General features: G+C 39.6%; 1 protein-coding gene across 1 annotated transcript in view; it reads left to right on the top strand.

The window, feature by feature from the left end:
• Positions 1–264: 264 nt before the first annotated feature.
• Positions 265–25,807, top strand: part of LOC108038478 — a 40,175-nt gene continuing 14,632 nt past the window's right edge. The window contains 2 exon segments of the mRNA XM_044461080.1: positions 265–527; positions 1,798–2,082. The gene's annotated coding sequence lies outside the window, so the exon portion shown is untranslated.

The raw sequence follows: 25,807 nt of genomic DNA, 5'->3' as shown, positions 1-25,807 counted from the left end.
TTTGGCTCTCAACCTGGGCACTATTGTGTGAGCGCGAGGGAGCTGGCAATACAACACACACGTACACAGCGAATGGACAGCCAGCGGGCGCGAGTATGTGTGTGGCTGTGTATGGGGTGCACGGCGAGTGCCAGGGTGTGTGTGTGTATGCGAGTGTCCAGAGAATATCGCATGTAAATAGAGGCGCTGCGTGTGTGTGCGTGCTTTGTTTGGCTCCCAGATGTCTTTTTTTTCTTGCGAGCGGAGCGCCAAGCGGCAAAAGCAGCAAAAGCGACGGCGACGTGATTTCAAACAGTGAAGTCGACTTGCCGCTGCCGCATCGCATCGCACCGCACACCGCAATCGAATCGGTAATCGGAAAAAGCAAAAAGCAAAAGAATCGGAAAAAGCAAAAGAATCGGATCGGAATAGCCAGCGGTCGAGTTTTGTTTATACAACCAACAACAACAACAACATCGACGACAACAACAACAGCAAAAGTAACACCACACCTTTTGCGACGCGTTCGTTTTGCCGTCGCTAAAAGCGTTAGTTTATATTTTGAGTTTTGTATTTTTTTTTATTGTTGTTACTGTTATTACTGTGCTAAACGAAAAAAGACCAAAGATACAAGGATTCGCGTGTAATGGTATTGGTAAAGTGCTCCGCCCCTCGCAGGACATTGTGTGGGCGTGAGAAAAAGGTGGATGGGGTGGGAGAGGGGGAAGGGACCGAAGGGGACGGGGAAGGCGTCAGGATAACAGCGAATGTCCTGCTTCGTGTGCCTGCTATTTATTTAGCTTCTTTTTTTTATCCTCTCGTTTCTGCATTCCAATCCCCGAGTCTAGCCATCCCACTCGCACTCGCTGCAAAGTGTCGCCGTCGTCGTTTGTCGTTTGTCGCTTGTCGTTTTGTCGCTTGTCGTTGCGTCTTTTGGATTGGCTTCCTTGGTTTTGCACGGTGCGTTCGTTTTTTAACCACCCCACCCACGCCCACTTCTTGGATTGGATTACATAGCGCCCCGCTCTCTTTGATTTTTTCCCGTTTTCCCTTTTTCGTTTCGTGTCCCCAGCATCTGCCGACTGCGCTGCTCGCGTCGCAGTCGGCGGCGACGTCGTCATTCGTTTTTTGTGACTCGTTTTTTGCGTGCATGTGTGCGTGTGTGTGCGAGTGCGTGCCAGTGTGTCCGTATGCCTGTGTGTGTGTGTGCTCGCTAATATTGTCGTCGAGTGTCATTGGTCGAAAGGCAAACGATGGGGCCGGGGGGAGGGGGCTTTTATTAGAACGAGAGAGAGTGGGCAAAGGGGGCGTGGGCGAGTAGCCGAATGGGTTTTTGATTGTGTGTCGTCGCTGTGCGGGTGTCAGAGTGTGTGTGTTTGTGTGTGTGTGTACTGCTTGTTTGTGTCGCAGGGCGTGCGAGAACGAGAGCGCACCAACTGCATGTGCAGGGGCGCGTGCGAGTGCGAGCGAGCGAGAGCGAGTGCAAAGTGCATAAAAGTTTTGGCCAGCGAAAAATGGCGACATCGGGGCGCAAAAGCAGCAAAGGCGACGGCGACAGCGGCCAAAAGCAGCGCCAATTTCGTGTCGGTGTCGCGCGATTTTATAACCGTTTTCAAAAGCGGCGGCACTGCGACCTCCGCCTGTCGCTTGTCCTCTTCGCACGGAAGAAAGAGAGAGCCAAAGGACACCAGCCCGGACCCCAGAAAATGGTCAAAAAACCTGGGGCTAAAAGGCCTCGCAATGAAACCGAAACCAAAACCAAATCGAACTCAGTGCCGGGACTCAACAACAATATGCCTACTGTCCATATATTTTTAGCCGAGTTATGAGTTGATCATCATGAACAGCAGCAGCGAAAAAGAGGAAGAAACGAAGACGTATTCTAAAAAAAATAATATTTCAAGAAACCAAAATTAAACACGGAGAATTAAACAAGAGAATTTCGAGAACAAATAAATCTCGTGCACACGCACGTGGGGTTGCATGTGTGCGTGTGTGCATCTGTGTGTGTGTGTGAGAAAGAGCAACTAAAACAGCATCTACAACTACAGCCACAAAACTGCAGCAACGTATCAACAGCGACGCACACCAACACCAACACAGGTGAGCTAAGCTATGAAAATTCAACTCGCGGGGGAAGGGGGAAAATCGGGAAATCCCACTAAATTAGTCACCAATATTGGTATTAAAACGGCCTTTGTCCTTAACAGTTTTGCATTAAAAATATCACAATCGAACAAAAACTAATGGATATGAAAACTATTACTTCAATTTGATGGAAATACTTCAAGTTTGAGTTCTCCTAATCATATTCTTTTCGCTGACAACTACTTTGTGGGCTTTAGATTTATTTCGAATTAAAACAGGCACTTAACATCGAGTTTGAAAAACTTATCACTTCCAAAGATTACTGTCATTAATACCTATTCAATATAGTAAATTAACTTTAATACGAGCTAGTGTGCCAATAGTTTTCTACACTTACTCTGTTGATCTTAGAGTTTCTTATTTTTTCTACTATTAGGCTTTTTCACGATTAACATTTATGTATAGTCATTTTGGAAATTTATATTTTCTTGTAAATGTAAAAAATAAAAACTATTTGTGAGGTTATTTTTATACCCCGATCACTTTAAGAAAAAAAATTAGCATTGGCCAACTATATTTAACTCCAATTTAATTGTTATATTAGGATTAAATAAAGTTCACGTTTCGTATACGTAATTTTTGAATATCCTCATACAATGAAGCAATAAATTTTAAATACAATTTTAAAATATCGCCATAATTTTGCTTTATAAACAACGCTTCTCAATTCTAAAATGTTAAATGCGTTTTTGCTGTAAACTGAAAGAAATTTGTAAGTATTTGTAAAGTCTAACATGCGAAAAATGTATGCCTTTATGACCTTAACGGTCAACGTGTTTTAGATGAAAAATAAAAAATGTTGGCATATTTCGGTAATAAAAGACTTTCTAAAAGTCTATTTTTAATAATAAATATGGCTTGGCATGGTGAACTTTTCCTCAATTCGAGGCGTAAGGCTTCACGTAAGAGTCTGCAAGTACAAAAGTTCAGGTGAAGCGATTAAACGACTTGCACTTTCGGCTCGATCATTCTCATGCACCGTCTCCGTGTTCTCTGTCAACTTTTTGGCATCCAGTGCGTTTAATGAGTCGATTTGTGTGTGTTTTTAATTTATTAATGCCGGATTATAAGGATCAGTGTTTGACATAATGAAGTCCTTCCGTTTGTGCTGATCATATTGGATCAACATCCAATTGAAGTATTTGACAGTTTGGCGCAAATGATTATTTTGTTCACAACTATGTCCAAGATGTTTAGACATGGTAAAATTTTACCGACTTGTCGGGAGTAATTAAATTCCACAAAATTACAATACAATTATAGCAGACAAATTTTCAACAATTTTTTCATTTAGATCATCCCATTAGCACCGTATCAAACTAAATAGCAACATGAAATTATTTTTTGAAAAGTTTTAAAAACTTTGAATTTTAACATTGAACATTGAAACCTTTTTTGCAATTTTTTTTTTAAACATTATGGAACCTTGCAAGTTATTGTGTCATTTTTTCTTTTGAATCAAATCCAAAAAATGATAAATATGTATACTTTTCATATTATCTATATATTTTGCTCTTTTCTTGACAGTTGTTTTGCTTACCGTAAGTAAATGTAAAACTATGAAAAATGAAATTGTTTGGATTTTCTTCTACTTATAATTCCTAACTGGTTTTAGGGCACTAAGACAGACACTGATTGTGAAGATTTCAATCATTTCTGTAATCAGTCCTCACAAACTTCTACAAAACAATTGCAGTCCCACTTTTAAAACAGTAATGGACGATTTTAAATACGAATTTTACTGAAAATGCGGTAGCTTACCGTTTTTTTGATACGATTGTTCACTTTCTAAAATCATGGGTAAAAAGTTACTATTACTTAATGAAACACCATGGTATATGTAAGATTAAGTGATAGTTACATTTTGCCCATGACTGTTAGTAGTATTTACATTGATTTCGGCCATTTTACCTACATTTTGTAGATGCACAATTAAATTTTGTTCTGTGTATGCCAAGAAATTAATCATCACTTTATGTGGTGGTGGATAGATTTTGATACTCCAAGTTCTTGCAATTCTTCTGCATTCGGATAGTAATGTTTGCGAAACGGAGAACCGTACGATTTTTAAAAAAGCTCTTCATAGATGTAAGCATAGCATATAACTTGCGGTCCACATTGAAAATCAAAATATAGCTTCTCTTACGTAGTCTCAATAATGAAAAAAATGTAGCAGAAAAAAAATGTTTGCTTTGACCGCGTTGAATGGTAATTCCTCTTAATAAGCCTTAAACGCACACATTTTCTAGTGCCTTCGAAAGCTCTTTCGTTCAGCCTTGAGTTTCCCTCTAACGAACACTCCCCATTTTTTCCCAGCCATATCTTCCATCTGGATTTTCTCATGAATTAAACAGGTCATTTTTGTTTTATTAATTCTCTTTTTATTCAATCTCAAGGTCGGTTCCGCGCATATTTTTGTGTGTGTGCGCACGTGTATGTTTGTATTTGGTGGAGGTTTTGCCTAAACATTGATTTCCTATTCGCAGAAGTGATAAACAATAAGTGAAATGTGGAAATATCAGAGTTCTTCGCTCGAAAATGACAAATGAAGACACAAGAGCTTCAGAACGGTAGCAAGTGAATGAAAATGAGTCGAGTTTGCCGTGCCAGTGTGAGTGGGAATATACCTGACAACAGTTCCGTCATTTGCCTTTTGTCTTCTCGTTTGTCTCAACCTTTGTCAAATATATATAGGTATACGGTAAACATATATACAAGTGTGAATATATATTTGCGCGCTTGTGTGTGGGCGCGAGTGCCAAGTCACAGCGGAGGCCATAACTATATAGTCATATAATCGGTTGTTCGTGAGCAGTAAACACAAGCATTGTAAATTTACACCATGCTTATAATTAGCAATAGAACGGCAGTTGACTTTTCCAGCATTATTTACAAGTTCCCCCGCACCCACTTCTCTGCTCCACGAGCCGCACATTTCGCATCTTTTCACTGCAACCGCAATCGAGTGCAAACTTTCACGGGTAAGCGACCATTTTATCTTCGGTCATTTCATTGCAAATTCAACATATAATAGATCATTTTGTTAGGATATTCCGCGTTTTCCGTATATGCATGGTACATTAAAAGCACAAGTTTGACAACCAAAGTTAAATATGTTTATAAAGGCTTTTTTAAGCCCAACACATTTCTTTGCTTGGTATTTACGGATAATACTTTTTTAAGAAAATCCCTGCCGTAAATCGTTTAATTTCTGAGAAAATATAAAAATTTAATTAAATTTGGCTTTTAAGCCCCTTAAAGCACTGCACAATTTTTAGAAGAAAGTAATGTCTGTGATCAGTCTTCAGTCCTTCTGTTTCGCCATAATCGAAAAAGAGATTATATTCATAATTTCGAAGCTGAAAAGTGTATTCGATGTATCATTTTTTCTGAGTGCATTGGGGAAGGTGGCAAAGAGACAAAGACCTAGTGACAGGCCAAAGCTGCATTGAGCACCCCGTGTTGCCCCTTCCCCTTCCCCAGCACCTGGGATCATGCTTGGCTGACGGCTAAGATTGTCGCTCAGGCGTCTACAATGGGCGCCAGTTGAGGCTGAGGCCAATGCCTCAGTGCCTCCGACTCCGAGGGACCGATCCGAAACGAAAGCCCGCTCCAACCGCAAGGTAAACAGTGCTAAAGACCCTCTGACACTTGCCTACACTGCAACTAAATGCGTCTGACTGCAAATAAGCCGGATATTATAGGATCCATTTTGTCGGTTGGCTAACTTTATTCTTTTGTGACCAACAATCTTACATCACTTTAAAGAAAATAAAGAAATTCGTGTGATAAAATAGCGAAGTATTCGGAAAAAAGAATGAACGGACTTCAATGGTTTTTAGACGATTTTTTAAAGCTTTTGCTAAGCCTTTTACATTTTTGGGAATGGATATTTTTTATTGTAGGGTATTGATCTTTCAATTTTCTAAAGAATTTCCTCTGTTAGACATAAAACACTGAACTGAATCAAAGTTTTACTACTGTTGTATTAGTAGTTTCAAAAATTGATAGTTCATTTTAAGTATGAAATTGCTTCAAATTACGTTAAAATTATTTTTCTATGTAGAAAAAGAATTCGCTCTACTTGCAAATTACGTAAAAAATACTTTTACCTAAGCCTAGAAAAAATCTCCAACAAAATTAATAGTGTTTTTGTTATATCACGATGTTTAAAGAACGCATTGGTGTATATTTTCTATCACAATTCCTGAAAAACATAAAGTTTTTGATTTTAAAAGCTTTTGTTTAAGGATATGCCAAAAATGTTCACTTATTGAATTATGGTTAAAGAGTTTTTTTCTTTCCACGAACTTGAATCCCTAAAATGCTGTATTTGTTCTTGATCTTCAATAACATGTTCCCCGCATCGAATCATAAAGTCAATCAAAGATTTTATTTGATTTCAACATTTCTCCTTGAAGACATCACTTTCATATCAAGAGTACGCGATCTTGATTTTGTCGATTTCAAAGTGATTTTGAATCTTGCAAGGAGAAGAAACCGATGGTGTGGTTTATTTCTATACTTATTTATGGCTTTAAAATAGAACAACATCACACTGAACTTGTGATAAAAATACCACATAATATTCCATAGATGTATAAACAAGTTGTGGATATAAAACAAGTGTTACAGTATTGAAAGAATACTTGTGAACCAATTTTCGTTTAAAAACCGTAAAATTGATGTGTACAATACTTTAAAGAAAACAGATTGTTATATTTCCGTAACGCTAGAACCTTGTTTGTGACTTTGAGTTTAAAATTTCATTGTTTCAGTTCTTTCTTAATATTAAGATAGCAGGACACATCCATGTAAATGTTTTCTAGGCCTATAAGTTAAAAGGCAGATTAAATTTAAATATCAAAAAGTTAAGTTCATCTAAACTTTATCTTTGTATTCCTGAATTAAAATTACTTAACTGAAGAGCTAAAAATGAGATGACACTATCGATGTTTTTGATTGTTTTTCAAGATCGTTGTTTGGTAACACCTATTGTTTTTTTGACCAAATGTGTTATTCAAGAATAGAGATTGAAAGGTGAGTCAAATTTTATAGGGAAATATCGGTAGGTTATATGTCTTTGGTAAACAGTCTAAAACGTCGGTAGAGCCAAACATCAATGACTCTCCAGCTCTACTTCTCTGATTTTAACCAGTCGATCAGAAAGGTAACATACCTTAGGATCTATAGCGTCTGACCGTTCTGATCTTCTGCGTTCGACCCAAGTGCCCATCGCCGTCTATTAATTAGCATATTTTGCCAAAGTAGAGTCAGGTTAAAATGAGATGGAAAGCCCAGGCGAATGGGAAGTGGGGCAGATATAGATCCGGCGATCCCAGTACCTCCTCCACTCTCCAGGACAGTAATAATTTTTCTCGCCCTCCCCTCTTCGAACACACGAGGTATGACTCCATGGTCCCTTGCCTGCGGTGGCATAAAATAAGATTGCAAAGGCAGCGGCAGCGGCAAGAGCAAAACACACGAATGTGCAGATGCAATGGAGGACATGGGACATTGTTCTCACATCCACATCCCCATCCTCATCCACATCCCAGTCCGACCTCGTCATCGTAATTGTTGCTGCCCAGCGCCGGATCGTATAATCCGCCGAAACCGCTGACCATCCCACCACCCCCGCCAGCCATGGCGTATAATTGCAGAGCAGCCACCGCCGCCGCCGCACAGTGGTTCGGGATCAATTTATTACTATTTCAAGTTGGTCCATAAGTCACAGTTCAGAAACCTAACGAAAGATGTTGGCATTGTATAATGAAAATTGCACCTATGCCATGTGTTTTATGGCGTTGGATGGTAAAAATATGATGTTGACTCACATGAAGTTGAAACCAAAAAAAATGCATTACCTGTGTGTCTGCAAAAATATATATTTTTACTGATTTTACAATTACTGATTTAACAATAGCAAATTAGCCACTGCCTCAGAGCAAGTGAGTTTTTGAATCTAAAATATAAAAAATCTATAAAAATAGAAACCTCATAAAAAAATACATTCTGGGTTGCCTTAAAACCATTCTTAAAATATCCATAATTTCTTGAATTTTGTACTAGATTAAACATAAAAAGTGAATCATCACAAAAAGTATTGTTGGCCACCTAAATTTATAATTAATGCCACTTACGCTAAATCATTTAAAGCACTTGTCAAAGGAAATACGCTAATATGTTAAAAATATGTAAAATTCAAAATTTAATGTTGAAGAAAATTAGGTATTCAGATATTGTTTTAATGAACATTTTTAAAGTTAAGATAGGATGTCAGCTGGGAAAATATATCGAAATATTCTCAATATTTGGGGGATACAAATAAGACGAACTCATTTTGAATTTTTTAACTTGAAACAAAATTGAGATCATTCAGAATTGGTTTCCAAGCCATCCGTGACGAATGCGTAATCACACAAGATCCGAGGTGCAATTATGAGCCCGTAGCTCCATAGCTGCACATGGCCCAAACCAGACCACCGCATTCTCCGCAGTGAGCCCGTCGAGAACCGATCGCGAAGAGAAGAGGCCCACTGTGATCCAATGGGCCGCCGCCTCCGCTACCTCACAGCAAGCCACCAGATGTTCAATCTCCCGCTCGAAGTGCTCGATCGAGTTGGCAACAGTTTTGGCCAGATCGCAATCGGCGGGAGTGGGGACTGGGGAGTGGGGTCTCGGGACTGGGGACTCGGGTATCGAGTCTCGGTCTCGGTCTCGGGTCTCGATTCTCGGGTCGGGAGTAGATACTTGTGTATATCCGAACTCCAGGTCGATCTCCAGGTCTCTTTCGGGGCTGCGGCCAGCAGATGAAGACGACAACTCGGAGCTTATGTGTCAGGTGCGCGTCGTGCCGCGAATGTAACAATTTATTGCACTCGCTCTGGCAGTGTTTTCTGGCCTTTTGAGGAGCCTTTTTGCCGCTGCTCCCGCTGCTGGCACCAAATTGAATTTTCCACCGTCAGCGGTGTTTTTGGCCTGGTTGTGTTGTTTGGCAACAATACTGTGGCGGGCCAGGAAGCCTCGGTTTTGTACTCGACCGTTCGGCCACTTATTGTCCAATTTTCATTACCATAACGAACTCGGAAATAAGCCCGATTAAAGGGATTGTTGGACTGCATGGCGGCGCCCCGAAGAACATACGCAGAGAAGTGGCAAAATATAAATGTAATTACCAGAAGTAAGATCGATTCGGAGATGGAATTTAGTCTGAACATAAAGATTTTTCAAATTTGCCCTTCATTTTCTACTAAAACTTTTGTTTCCACCAAAAAAATATTATTGTTTATTGAAGGAAAAAATATTTTAATTCGCCGTAAATTAATTTGTTGGTACTCTAAATGCCGATATGTCCTTTGTAATAGATTTTTTTATAAAGAGCTTCTTACACATTTAACCATTAAATAAAAATTATAAAATCATGTGTATACAAAAACAAAAATATTCTAATCAAAAAGGATAGATATCATGTCTGATTTTCTTAAGCCAAAGAGCAGGTTAAAAAAATTAAGAGTAATTTCTTATTTGATGTGTCTTAATTATATTTGAAAAAAAAACTAAGAATATTTCCTATTACACATTTATTCATCCGATCCGTTTTAATTCTTAATTTTTGTGGATATAAAACATGACGATTGGGCGATTACTTTAAAGCAAAATGTTGTCTGTACTGCGTTTCAAGCTTTTGATCAAAGTTATAAATTATACAACCAAATAATAACAATTGAGCGAAATCGTAAAACAAAACTTTTGTATACTCAAAAAATGGTTTACCAAAATTTGCCATCTAATCGATTCTTCATATTTTCCTTTCCCCCTTTTGATTAAGCCATTACAGAGCTCAATGTGTATTAATAATTAAGGCATGTTCGACCTTGCCGACTGGCTGGTCAGAGATCTTTCTCGGCCTCGAGACTGGCCTGCCACTGTGATCGGTTCCCTCAGTTTTCAGACAATGGAACAATTTGATTTTCTTGGAGCGAAAGAAATATCTATAAAAGTCGTGGAGCCACTTATATGAGGTGGAATTCTATAATTTCGTGACTGCCATTGCGTCCGATTATTAGGCGTTCCTTTTAAAAATGTATTTATAACCTAGCAGTGACCAAGAAAATTCCATAGGTGTCTCAAAAAACAGAAGAGCATGACTTTTAAAGCAAGAAGATGAGCTGTAGTACGTAGTACACAAAATCCATTGGTCAAATTCACTATTCATAAAATAGTTACAATTCCCCTCGGGTACTGGTTAACTAACTAAAAATATATAAATTTTAATATCAAACCTTATATTACGTCTTCCAATCAAAATATATAATTAAAATAACCATTTAAAAATAAAATTCGAGGTGCGGGTGTATTTAGAGGGTTGGGAATTATATAAAAGTATGCAAAGTATAAAACAATATACTCACATCACGTAAGAGTCGATATTTTAATGGTATTTAACTATAAAATAGTAAGCCAATCAACAGCAAAACACATGTACTGCTACATGTGATGGACAATAACATGTATGTACCCTGTGTAGGGTAGATAGAATACCCATTTTTCCACCGCTTGTATACTTGTGTCCGAACACAATGAACCCTTTTTTTTTGCCGCATGAAAATGGGGTGGCCAGTTTAAATTGCAACGGGACTTTATGAGGTCGGAAACGCCCCACCACCTTCCATACATTGCAGCTAATACTGTGTATCCTTGTGCCGAGTGTATTTATTAACCAACAATTATACCTACACTATCGCGTTCATGTCGGAAATGCGACTATGGTGATTAGTTTTCGTACATGGAATTGACATCCAAATCAAGGCTTCGCCTTTCTTTGATTAAGATCCATTGCATCGTGTTCTGACACCTTTTTGGCGAGAAGGGGAGCGGTTCGCAATTCAATTACCATCAGGTGGCTTGTCCGACTGGCATTGATATCGCCATCTGAGCAGTGATCCAACAGAAAACTTGGGCATCTACACGATGGTCTTAACTCATCTCGTCAGGGCTTCTTTTCTCCATTTCTGCCCCTCGTAAAAGTCAATCTATTTGTAGCAACTGAGTGGCCAAATCGCACAGCATTGGTCATTTGAATAGGGTTTAAAGCTCAGCATTTCCTCAGACTTCATTTATTTTAAAATGGATGGATAGGTATTAAAGATATTACATTTTATGTCAAGATCTCTAACTTGTATAAAATCTTTCGAACTACGCAATTGAATATCTAATGCAGAAAAAGTTCAAATTGTAATTTATTGACCAAATATTTTAAAAGTATTATATTGTTTTTTACATTACATTAACTAATGCCTTCTTAACTAAATCATGGTTAGTCATATTTTAAAACAAAACATATTTGTATTAATTTTTTTATTTATATTTATTATGAGCATTACGAAGATATCCATGTATCGTAACCTGGCAGATTCGATTAATTTCGTATTCCCTAAGAGAATTATACTTTTTTAATTGTTGGCTGTGCCAACGTCATTGCTCCCGTTTAACCTGCCCGTTACCTTTTTATAAATTATGTGCCTATTCGTGTGGCGGGAGGTGTGCTTTTGTTTGTCGGCTGGCTGCTGCTTTGTCTCTATTCTGCTGAGTTGTTGTGCTTTGTAGCTTTTTGTGGGTTTTCTCGACTGATGTCGGCTGCGTCTCGATCTTCTGTCGTCTTCACTTTGCCTGGGCACGAAAGATTAAATGTTTTTAATTTCGGCTAATTTGTGACATGCGCGACCTTAATGGCTTCTTTTCACATAGTAAACCTCGGCGTGCTCGGCGTTTAATTGCTCTCGAAAAATCATTGTCCGCAGTCTCTTCGACTGTCTCCCATGTGCCAGCCCAAGTCCCAGTTGACAATTCTCTGGGAAACCCGGCTCTGGCTGGCCCGCAATGAATTAATCATGCATTTGAGCTTGAGAAATTAATGCCTGGACTTGGCCGCGCTGATGAAGTCGTCATATCTCGTTGCACCGCGTTTTTAATGTGCTTTTATATTCAAATTATCACGCATGCCAAGCAGTTTCCATGAACGCAGATGCCGTAAAAGTAAAGTTTTTTTCACACAGATAATAATGTTGGCCCTGATATTATAATATGAATCGAATTAATTATATGTATAGCTATGACTCTTTTTAATTTTCATAAATATCATATTGGCAACATGAAAAAGGGGCATACGTTTAAAAAAAGTACCCTCGACTCAATGCCCTGTTCAAAGAAAAGGTGTATTTCGCCTGCCATCAAAAAAGTGGGTATCAATGAGACATCAGAAGAGCATTAATGCTCAACCCCAATTCTCTAGATACTATTCTTTATAGGTATTTTCACTCTACTCTATAAATATAAATATACGCTCTTTCCGCCGTCCATATGGCAAATCATAGATAAGTTTGGGATTTGGAACGGAGTGGAGACTCGCTTTAACGAGCCATACTGATGAATGCCATAGGCTGGCGGCCGGCATTTATGTTTATGTTAGAGTCCAAGATTTTCGATTGCCCCGAACATCCCCCTCACTCAGCCACCTTTCCTCAAGACGAGGTCCCCGCTCGGAGCAAGGCTTGCACTCAGAGAAATTAGTGACGGAAAGTTGGTTCAATGTGAAATTAATAGTCTCTAAGTTTGACAGGCCACTAAAAAACTTATTCCAGTATAAGCTTCTCAAATATTTAGACAAGATAATTTCAAAAATTAAGACGAAATGTCAGCTCTCTGAAATATTGGACTAATTGATTTTAATGATTTGTTGTGTCAAAAATAGTTTTTTGGGAATCTGAAGTTAATTAGCAAGATTAAAAAAGTTTTCTTGTCAGTTAGGGGAGCTTTTGGAGAACCAAGCTTTTTCATTGATAGAGGAAGAGAATGTGTTTGTGTACATTTAATCTACCAGTTAAGAATTTGAAATTTCATTAAAACTACATAATTATGTTGTTTAATGGGCAGTTAATTGTATACTTAATTAGGGTTTTGTAAATTTATACAGCAATATTTGCAATGCAGAGGTAGTGGACTGATTATCTTATCGTAGTGATCCTTGTACGATCAAATAAAGTCTGTTCGCACTTGGTTGGCAACTCTGGTGACATCGGTGTACTCCAGCACTTAACTACAGCGCACAGTGGGGTAATAATGTTTAAAAGAAATTTAAAAAACATGGAATTAATCAATGCTTTCATACGTAAAAAGCACACGACCTTTTTTTTAGACTTTTCAACGATTTAGTACTAATTATAAGTTATATAATTTAATGCTTTAGGTTAGAGCTGCAAATCAATCAATAGTATTTCGATATTTTCGGTAATGTAGTTTTTTCGTCTTCTATAACTTTTTGGTACTTTTAAAAATGTTGATCATTTTAGTAAATTATAAAACTCTCAGTTATTTAGTTAATAGTTCTCTAACTTTAGACCATGTGTAAGCTTTTTCTTTACGGACAGATAATGAAAAGTCGGTACTTTCGGGAAACATCGACTGTGGTCAACATGGTTGGTGAAGTCGTCTAGATTTGATTTGATCTACGGCTGACTTGATCCACACTTTTGGTCCGTGTTTCCCACTGTGCAGCGCACGGTGCACACTCGTTCGCCTCCATTTATTGATGTGGACAATTTGTAATGGCATGCGATTTCCTGCCGACCTGCACAACCAGTACCAGTCGGACTCAGCTTTCGAGGTCTGGACCCAGCCTGTAATTGAACTCACGCTGGCAGCTGTGAGCTAATGACAAGCCGAGTCCAAGCAAAGCGTATTAGCTGGGCCCAACTTTGGCCCGTGATCCGCAGTCCACTCCTTTACCTTTCGCCTCCCGGTATTCCGATTCCCAGTCCCAGTTCCAGTCCCATTCCCTGTTCCAGTCCCTTTCCATTGCCTTTCCATCCCCGATCCATCCCGTGGCGGGCACTTTGCGCCATTATCTGCCGGCAATTGCCACACCGCATGGGACAACACACATTCGCAATTCGCGCTGATAAGTTGATTAGCCAGGGTTTCCATTTCGCTTCGATTTGAAATCTGGATCCCAATACTGCTCCCATTTGATGCGAAGACAGCTCTAATAACTGTTTCTTACTCTTTGAAACGATATCAGTGGCTTTGCTTACAAAAGTCATACCCAACTAAGACATTATTTCTGCAACCTTTGCGACAGTTGAGCAATTGAACTCTTTATTTTTTAAATAAATTTAATTTAATTTTTTTAATTTGTTTTTTTGCTTAATATTGATGAAACGATCAATATCCCATTACTCTAATAACTGACGAAACAACTATGTCAATAGCAGATGGCGCCACTTACGATTAAATTGGCACGACAAACAGAAAAGATGCGGCGCCATCTGGCGGTAAGGTATATTTTATCGCTGACGTCATTGACCATGCTTAACTTAATTTCTTAGTAATTTATTAAATTGCTCGATGCGGAAAAGTTTTCCTGTGTTTATAGATGTTGATCGAATAAATCAATTCCGCCCAAAAACATTTCTCTATCTTGTCTCTACTTATTTTCACAATTTGTGGGGACTATATTGGGCGTGGCCATTTTTGAAATAAACTTGCTCTGTATATGGATCAGCATGTGCTTAATGACAGCTTTTATAGTTCTTAACAGTAATTTTGCAAAAAATACACCTGCTTTTTTAATACGTCTAAAATCTAGAAAATCTTTAATTTAATATTTATTCCATTAAACCGCCCGTTTCGCACAGTGTGAATTGGCGATGGAGTAAGAAGAGTGACCGAAACAGAGTAGAGCGACAGCGACAGAAAAAGGGCCGATTTCTTAATTATATATATATAATGCATAGCTGTCATAGGAAGGATCGGGCCATCTATAAGGGGCGTGGACAAGCTTTTAAACAAACGGACAGACAGGAGGACATGGTCGGATGGCTTTTTGCGGTGATCAAGAAATACTAAAACTAAAATACCCACATTATTAATACCCCACATATAATCATCAGCATAATCTTGACCTGCCAACTTTTAAGTCATCTAAAAACGACTGATAATTTTGTTCATTGTTTGAGGCCGTTTTAACAAATAAGTAGCGATAGTGCGAATAAAACTATTACCGATGTTTATTTCATATGTGTAAAGGTCTTACTTTTTCTCCATTTTATCTTAGATCTTAATTTTCATGCAAAGCTGTTTCATAAATATATGGAATATAGCATTGCGTGTTTAAAAACTGGTGTTGGAATTTGCACTGGATCAGAAACTATAATGATAACGATGATAGGGCTTATTTTCAAAACAGAGAAGTGCGATTCGAGGCAGCTTTCGTCTGCATTAGATTCAATGAGCATCAGTCATCAAGTTCAGCCACTGCGGCAGTAACCAGTTAGCGAGATGGAGGATTAGGAGGAGGAAGATGAGGAAGAGGCGAAGGAGGAGCAGGAGGAAGGTGCATGTGGCATGGCCAGCATTCTTGACATCGGTCGGTGGATACTGTACGTTTTCGCACTGGCCGTTGTTTAATATTTACACCTCGAACAGGCAAATCCATCAAAATATAGCAACTCGTTATGTGCCACGACGACGGAGTGGATGGAACTGTGGGATTAGCGCTTCCCCGAGTGGAGGAGGAGGAGGAGGAGGAGGAGGAGGGGGGGGGAGGGGCGGAGCCCGAGGGGCGGTGGCGGGTCGCCGGAAGGAGAGGGCGGACACACTGGCGAACTGGGCAACTGGCGGGAACATCGGACCAAGTTCAGTTTCTGTTTGATTTTATTTAATGGCATGACAAGGTCAAGTCGCCACCACCACTACCACTTCGCAGACTACGCAGCCTCACCACGACCACAATAGGGACACGAAGGGCAGAGTCGCTGGAGGAGGATGACGAGGCGGAGGAGGATCGGGAGGAGGAGGATCGGGAGTAGGAGGTGGAGGAGGTGGAGGAGGGGCCTTTTGAGTGGAGTCGGCAGCTACCTGCCGACTAGCAATCGGTAAAGCGATGAACGCGCAAGTTGGGCCGGGCCATAAGTCACAAAGCAATTACAGTGAATTGCTTTTTACAGGCCCAAGTCGAAGTCGAAGTCGAAGTCGCAGGCCGGGATCCCGACTTCAGCTCCAGCTCCAGCTCCAGCTTCAGCTCCAGCCATCTTAAATAAATGGAGGAGCAATAGAGCAGAGCCCAGCGGCATGGACGGCGAAAACGGCCAGAGGAATATGGAGAAATGGAGAAGCGGGTGGAGTACACTAAACAAAATGCCCCGCTCGTCAGGGAACTTTCAATGGGGATCGTGATAGCCAACAAAAGGGATGTCACATTTCAAAATGTCACTTATGACATTAACAAAAGCATTGCACAAGATGAGTTTCATTTATAATAGTTGGCAGAAGGAAAATTTCTTAATTTTTGATATTATTTTCAACAATATTTTTGTAATAAGAGGACATTAGCAAAGTGTGTATAGATATTTTCACGATTTAGTGTCATTTTTGACAATAACAAATAGCTAACAGAATATATAGGTTATAGGATATAGTCTAATTTAGAACAGTGATCTTGCAAACTCAACATTAAATTCAACATAATAATTAAAAAAAACATTTTCTGATAATTCATTCAGTGTGAAAAAACACTTTCTTTAAGTAGAAAAAAAACTCCCATACACAGATTTAACACGTATAGTGATTACTGACTTTGCTCCAAAATATATAAAATTAAATAAAAAATATTTTCTCTCCTGGATAGCCATTAATAAGCAATTTAAAAATTTTTGGTTATGTGAACATCGACCATTTGTGATCTAAATAGTATCTTTGTTATATGAGGCAACGTGAAAATTCCCTAATAAATCTTTCCGGTCAACAGCGCTTTAAGCAAGTGTAATTATGCCTATAACATAACAATTTTATATGAAACTAACACACTTTAAAAATGTTCAAAGGCATTTACACAAATTGGAGGCACTTGAAAGTAGTATACAAGCGACATTACAAACAGCACCTGGAAATAATAAACTCAGCTGTAAGTGATTTTAATAAAATTCAAAAGGTGCTCATGAAATAGTATAATATCGCAGTTTTGATTAGAACGCCTCGGAGTTTATCGTTTTACAATAAAAGTTAATAAAAGGTATTTAAAATAAACAAATCATGGAACGTTGATTAAATTTAGCTACAATTGTTAGTCATTCCCATATTTATACCCTTCAGAGTATAATTTAATTTTACTCAGAATCTTGCAGTATCTTTAATCCTATTTAGCGTATATATTCCATATCAGCATAGTGTGAGTCATTTTCAATCTCTAATACGGCTGGAATTCAAGTTTGAAAATGGTTCTCTTAGCTTAAAGTTGTACGAATTCCCATATTCTAGATTCAGTAATGCCATAATGTTCAGGGTACAATGTTTCTGCAAACGCACTACGTTTACAATTCCCAAATCTTTATTTATGTATATTTCAACCATATTTCACTTGACTTACATTACACAACTATTAAACTCTTTACTAACATTAAAACTTACATATTCAGTTTCTTATGAACTGATTTCTAATTCGGGTTTGAAAAAGCTTTCTTCTACATGTTATTGTCTCTAAAGTTTAACTAAGCTCACTTTGTTTTCAATTTTATATTAAATGGTGTCAATATTTATGAGCAGAAAAAATGCATTAGATAACCCAACTGTTTATAAAAAAAAGTTCTGAATAAAAAAATTATCTAATAATAAGTGCATCAACTAAGTTTTAAATTTTCAGTTCTCAAATACTTGTTTCAAGCTTTAATATGAATTGACGTTTCTCCTTTTTTTAGTCTCTCAGCTGGTTTAAACAATTAAAATGGTATTTTACTGTTATGTAGATGCCCTAGGGTACATCAAAAACCAAATTGTTTTATTTAAATTATAAACATAACCCGCATAATTACATTAAAATTTATATTTTTGTATACAGGGAAACTTTTTTTTATAAAGTATTCGATTTTGTACGAATGGTTAGATAACTAATTAAAAACTGAATTATTAGCTCCGGGTTTTTATAAAAACTAAACAACTATCTCCTAATAAATGACCATGTAAATTGTTGTCTTCTAGTTTGCAGAAAGAAATCACCTAGAAATTTGTGTTTACTTGATATTGATTACTTGTTTTAAAATTTCTCGCCCATTGACCTGAATAATACATGACATTTTAATGACTGGCAATGCAATTGCAAGACAATAATGGTAAGAATTGTCGGGTCACAGTGGCCTGCAACATACCAAAACAGCATATGCCACTTTTTTCTTTTCGATTTCCGTACAGTGTTCCGAGATGGAACCGATTAGGGCCTGGGCATGGGTACCAATCCACCCACCGATCACCGAGCACCGGAGCACTCTTCCTTTTTCGAGTCGCCGCTGAAGGTGGCGACTAAAAAGCGACTGAAAAGCTGTGCGCGAACCCTGGGTTTCATAACACTATAAAGATGAAATTGAAACCGATTACCGCACTCTTGAAAAAACGATCAAGTACCACGAATGCTCGCGGACACATTTTACTCATGTAATTTTATTGCGGCTGCGAATGATTGGCAATTCTCGCTAAAAGATAAAGCGAAGGGGAAGGCTGGCCGATGGATGGATGGATGGCCTGCACTGGGATGGCTGTACAGATGGACGGATGGTGGACGGTGGATGGTGGATGGCCGAATGGTCGAATGGTCGGATGGTCGGATGGTCGGATGGTCGAATGGATGGATGGATGGACGGAAAACCAGTTACCGCCGTTGCACAATGGCGAGGCGATGTGATGCGACGGGTCCATGACTGCGGCTTGATAATGCCAAAAAAGGGGATTATAAAAACGAGCAAGAAAGACAATGGCAAACGAAATCAAACAGTTAGACGAGACACCTGCCATAGAGGCTGCTGCTCCTTCTCCTCCTCCTTCCCCTCCTCCTCCTCCATCTCCACCAGCCCCTGGACTCGGAGCAGGCCTATCCAATTCAATCACTCAACGGAGGCTGAGCTAGAAAGTATGGCAATCTCGGGCCATCATAAAATGTGCGAGTGAGAACTGAACCCGCCATTTCCTTGGATGTGGATGTGAATGTGAATGTGGCTCTGTGGATGTGGATGTGGATGTGGATGTCCGCACTCACATTCGCGTCCGCGAGCAGTGCCGTAGATCAGCAGGCATCAAAGGGGGCAAGGGGCAGGGGCAGGGGGCAGGGTGATCGGGGGGAGACAAAAGCACTTATCTTGTCTCAGGCCCAATAAGCCAACCTGTCAGCAGGAGCGGGAAAGGTAAAGGCCATGGGAATGCAGATGGACTCTGACTTGGAACAGGGACATCGGCATCTCGCTCTCATCTTTCCTAGCTGGCAATGAACCATGAGATTGGGAATGAGAATGAGAATGACAATAAATTTAATGCAGCATAAAAATAACAAGAAAAATCTAAATAGTCGAGTGCGTGGACCATAGAAAATATGTATGTACATCTTATTGGGATAAATATTATTTTTGTGATTTACAAAATGTTGATAAAAGTAATTTCCTCAATTAAAATCTATCATCAGACTTTCGAAGGAGTACAGTAAATATTTCAAAGCTCATGATAGACTCTCTTCACAGAGTTTTGCAAATTGCAAAATGCCAGGAGACTTCGCTCATTCTTTAATGAGTTTTATAAAAATGTAAAAAAAATGAAAGAGTTCACTCAGAATAGGGATGTCCGTCAGTATCGCCTAAGACTTTCACTTTAGAATTGAAAATATTGTTTTTGTGATAAGCATATCTGAAATTAATTATATAAGTTTTTGCAAATAAGTTTGTTTTTATATGAGTATGCATATTTCAATGAATATATAAGAATAACTTTGTCTTCTATATCAGTTACCCTTGCGGGAATTTTATCACTCATCTAACATTTCTCATGCCCTATTACCCGCTCCTCCACCTTTTAACTAGGGTACAAGACCTAATCACATGTATAAAATCCTATAATAATTGTAGAGAATTTTGCATAAATTTGGTTTACGCAGTGAGCTTATTATTTCCAACTTATTTTGGATACAAATTCATAACATCAACAAACAATCATAATAATAATAGATAAATAATGGGAATGTTACAATTTAAACTCGATGGTTAAAGCTGATAGTGCAAACAATTGAATTTAAATGAAATGTTTGAAAGCGTCAAAGTGTAAGATGTATATGATTTGTTTTTAAGTAGCTGGTACCACGAAGCGTATCCGATCCCTCGTATAACAAACTTCATTCGACTAAGTCGAAGGTCGCGCCTCCAACTGATCCATCGGTTATTTTGCAGGGAATAGGTGTCGAGCTGGACGACAAAGTTGATGCGGCTGCATCGGAATGGATTAGAGTGCCTGGGAGGGAATCGGGGAGCGGAGTGGGGGAAATGGGTATGGAAGTGGAAGTGCACAGCACCGATCTGGCAGGCAGGTGAGCCCTGGCCTGCGTCCGATTTCGCATTCTGCAGGGCAATGAGTTGGCACCGTATGAGGTCTCGTCGGAGGAGAATGGTCATGGGCCGAGATCCGCCTGCTGTTTTCGGTTCACAGCCCTCCTCCGATCCTCCGATCCTCCGTTCCTCCGCTCATCTTGTTATTGCCATCCTGGCGGTGGCGTCTTGGCTTTGGCGGGGCTCTCATTCTGGAAAACATGGTCGGTGATACTTTTACGAGCGAATATTACCCAATATGACGATTACAGACACCCATTGCCACGGCCATACGGCAATTTGTTGCCATCCTACTTTCGCATCCTATCGCTGACACTGCAGGGCTTTCGTTTTGATACTGCCGCTTGAGCCTGGCTGCCACGATCTCCACGGTCCGATAAAAGCGCTCTCGGAGTGGAAGATCATATGCATCCTCGGCCAGCTGCTCCCTGGGAAACCTTTCAGCTGCCATTCGTTTGGGAGAAGGCCAATCACTCCTCGCCGGATATTTCCGCCATCAGTGTATGCAAATCTATGGGCAGTTCGCCGAATCTAAGAGTCGTACGTTACATGCGAACCCGTCGGCAGAACTTATCGAATACACTCATAAAATTGTAACCTAGCATCGCCATCTATATGAGATATAAGATAGTGGTGATTAATTACCTAGGTGCCAAGATCAGTTAACTTTTTCAGATGGAATTCATTCTCGGGTCGATTTTTGAGAGTACATAAAAATAATGTTTTAAATAGACCTCTAATTTTATTGGATTTCTTAATTTTATATATTTTGATTTCACACTTAATGAAAAAAAAGTCTCCTTTACTGCATTTTTAATTTCTCAAAATATTTCGTAATATGTTTATATATGTAATATGTATAATCTGTTACAAATATGTCATACATAAGAAGCCAACCTCAAAGAGAAAATTTATAAGTATTGCATGGACTAAAGTATTCAGTTTTTTATTGATACTGAAGCATCATTGACTTGGTCCAATCCAATTGGTTAAGAACCGAACGCCTTATTGTTTAATCTTCGTTTTTACATTTAAATATTAAGATGGATTTATTCTTTCTTTTTTAACTGAAGAGATGTGTGTTAAATCAAAATTGGCTTTCAACCATCCACCAGGAATATGTGTGTGACAGTAAGAGTGTATCAAAGGTTACAAAGGTACGATGATGTCCCTTCTTCGGCTACACCTGCTGGCGGGTTTGGTTCTTAATCAAATCGGGTTGGTTACATTTCGACCAGTATGAATATCGATATCAGATGGAGAAGTCGAAGCTAAAACCAAAACGAAAAGGACACAGGACACAGGGCAAAGGCAAAGGCAAAGGCAGAGGCACTGGAACAGGGAAGATGAATGCTAACGCGAAGACGAGGACGAGAAATAACATAAACACAAGAGACAGACCAGACAGAAACAAGGAGAACATGCCCCCTAAAGTATGAAATTCGCATAATTTTCGAGACCGATCTCAGTGGCATGACAGAGCCAGATAATCATTTAATGCCCTCCGAGCGGAACGCCCCTGGATGGAAACTGGTACGAGAGCTAATAACGTTGCGCGCCGATCCAGCTCCGAGTGTCCAGCTCCATCTTCGGATCGAGGCGGGATTGGGACTGTGACTGGGACTGGGAATGGGACTGGGACTGCAACTCGGGCCTTTGCCTCCACTCCACTCGACTTGACGCTACCCTTGACTTTTTCGGCCGTCTTCTCATTCCCATTCTTACTCCTTTTGTTTTGTTTCTGCTTTTGGTCGGGGCTCCGTCCGCCGCCCATTTGTATTTACCTTATTCGCTGGCGTTTCTCTGCTTTCGGATTGACAGCTCTCGAGTGACTCTCGCAAGTGTTTTCGGGCGACACAATGCACCTTCCCCACCTGCAGCACCACCACACTCTGTATGGCATACTCCATACCACACTCCATACCACACTCCATTCCATACTCCATTCCACACTCCATTCCACACTCCATGCTCCACGGCTCCTTTGCGGCCTCGGATTGGATTGGAGGAGGCGACGAACTATTTCTCCCGTTAACATGTTCACTTCTCGAGTGTTTCCTTTGTGAATCGCTGACTTGACTGACTGGCTGACTGACTGTCTGCCAGTATGAGGCCTGGGCGCTCGCCCGGCCGGCAAAACTACTGACACCGCCATGACGGCTGCCTTTCAAAAGGAAAAGCAGAAAAAAAGCCCAAGCCCAAACCCAAGTCGCAACCCAAACCCAAAGCCAATGCCAGGTCCCCAATTGCAGTCCCACTTCCAGTCCCTCTTCCAGTCCCACTTCCAGTCCCACTTCCAGTCTCACTTCCAGTCCCTGTCCTTGTCGTTTTCCCTGTGAGCCGCAGGCCAGTGTTGACAAAAGACAAAAGAGTTAGAAGCCAGAAACAAGCTAAAAAATGCCATCATTAAGTTATACACAAAAGTGGTAAGATTTTTAACTGGAAGGAAGTTAACATAGCTCCGGCATGTTGCAGTACAAGCACTCTTGCAGTTTCATCAAAAACTTATTAAATTATACTCGTGGAGTTATTACTGGTTATCTCAAAGTTATTATTATATTATTTTTGTTTTGCTTTTTAAGGTTTGTTTTTGTCGAGATACTTAAATTGTACCTTGGCTTCTAAGATTACTCACATAGCTAAAACCCCGTTGCTTCACCGACTAAGATCGTGCTAAATATTCTTGAAATTTGAATAATCTCCTTGAACTGTAACTTTTTTAGTTTTCGATAGTATTGAAGGGTATATTTGCATGTTTTGCTACTATTTAGATGGATATTGATACAACCCAGTTGGAATACTTTTCCGTAAAAATGATAATATAAAAATATAATAATTTATATATAATACTTTTAGCTTTCCATCGTTGAAAACAAACTAGTGTTATAAGTGCGAAAAATAAAAAAATTAAAAAATTGGGCATTCTTTGCGTAAGATCAAATTGTATACCCACTATAGGTTTAAAAAACAAAAAGGTTACAACAGTTACGAAACGTAAGTCAAAAATATACAAGTATCAGATGGGCTTAGCTGATTTCCAAATTTACGAACACACAAAAAAAAATTCATTGGCTTATTTGACCAATAATATTGTCAGTTTCCCAGCTTATGGATAAAAGTTTAATAAGGTAATAGGTGTCGTCGAGGTTACCATCAAAAATGGTTATTTGGCTACAAAAAAAAAGATTTTAAAAATCGCCAGCCCATGGATACTATCTTAACAATGTTTATAGTAAATTGCTTTGAAAACAAAAATATTAATAGAATCAAAAAATACATGGAATATGTTAAATTACATACTATTTTCATAGTTGCAAAACAAAATACACACCTTACTTAATGATAGCACTTTTTACTGTACCTTACAAAAGTAAACCCCACAAGAACAAAAGTTACATAACTGTATGAGTTGGTAAATTCTACCGATCAAATCGATCCTGACTTTGGTAGGAAGACCACAAATACTTCAATACTGATTAGAGGCCATAATGCAGGGATGACCTGTACGGAGTTGTCAAAGTCAAGTCTTCAACGGATCAACTGCTAATGGGCTGCGGATCGGATCACTTGCAACAGCACCGGCAGCACACATAACATATAAAGACGGTGACAGGGACGGTTCACCAAAGGGTTAATGCCGAATTTCAAGAGGCCTTAATGAAAAGTTCAGCTGATTTGACGTCCCACTCGAGAAATCGCATTCAAGTCAAAGTCACCAGTGCCCTGTCCGTCCGTGTCGGACTGACTATACTATACTATACTGACTATACCCCACCATTTGTATGTACTATATGCGCCAAAAGCGGAGGAGAAACGACAGAAAGTCAACCTGGTCGAACGCGAAGTCGAATCCGTGGCACGACAACACGACATCGTTTTGTACGTCACTCAAAACGTTCGTGGGCTGTCAGGGAGACAGTTCAGAAATGAAATATGTATATACTCGTAAACATTATAACAAATTCTAAAAGGAGAGACACAGGCGAGCACTCGGCACTCGGCGAGGAAAGTCTGCCACTCAGACAGCCGGTCGAAGTCATTGATTGAGCATTGACGTTCGCGGAGGGACAACAACCATATCGGAAAACCCAAGCCGCTCGTCGGTGTCACAGAGTTTCCAGTGTGATTTCCGAGTGGTTCATAGGCCATTTTATTGCAGTGTCGGGCTGCTTATAGACATTTTCATGACCTACAATCGACACCGGCTTGGAGTTCTGAAGAGATATCCGGCATACCCAAAAGAATTCTCTAAGATCTCATCAGCGTTTTTGGGCGGAGGATAGAAAGGGGGACTATAAAAAAGAATAGGTTTAATTTATTATTTCCAGCTTATGTCAGCTTAGACCTTTAAACACCATTTGCCCCACAAATACAAAAGACTCGGATCAGAACTCCGATCGTATAGGAACTATTATGCTGATATAACAGCTGGGAACTACTCCGTTGTTGGATGTGGAGCACGGGTGGTATTTCTCTCCGTGTACGCATATGTGGAGTATATCTGAATGCCTACACCCATACCCAAACCAATACCCATACCCATACCCATACTCATACCCATCCCCAGTGGAATTCGAAAAGGGGGTCCGGCTCACTCTCAAGAGCCGGCGATGGTGACGTTGCCGTTCCCTGTGCTGAAATGCTGAAATGATGACACGATGACACGGACAGCGAAACGAACACGGACATGGAGGCCGAGACAGACATGGACAGGGGTCTCCATCTCCATCTCCGTCTCCGAATCCTCGTCCATGTCCATTTCCAGACGGAGACGGACTCGAAATCCAAGTGTCATTGTCATCGTCGAGCATTTTGATTTTATTATTGATTCAATTACATTGTCAACGGGGCGGCAGCAGTCGTGCTGGGCGGAAGGATCAGGACTGGAGGAAGGCTACGGCCAAGGATAAAACCACCGAGAAGGGAAACAAAAGCACCGGACGCATCAAATATTCAGTCGAAATGGCAGTTCATTAATCAATCAATACTTCAGCCGCACAACTAGTTTTTTCCGATTTCTGTTTTAAACTTAAAGTCAGTTATTATATTTTCGGGTACTTTTAACTTCTGGATAGTACCTAATTATGTAAGAGAGTCGTCTGCTTCCATGAACAATAATTTAAATATTTTAGTTTTGCCCGTATAAACTATATGCGCATTCAGATGATGCAACACAGAGGGCGATGCTATATATTCGATGCCGCTGATTTGCCTGGTTGACATGAGCTGCTGTCACAAATATAATACGTGTTCGGAGCTGATAATTCCGC

Source organism: Drosophila rhopaloa, unplaced genomic scaffold, assembly GCF_018152115.1.
Source record: "Drosophila rhopaloa isolate 14029-0021.01 unplaced genomic scaffold, ASM1815211v1 contig_3, whole genome shotgun sequence".
Taxonomy (NCBI): Eukaryota; Metazoa; Arthropoda; class Insecta; order Diptera; family Drosophilidae; genus Drosophila; species Drosophila rhopaloa.
This window is presented reverse-complemented; position numbering and strand designations above follow the sequence as displayed.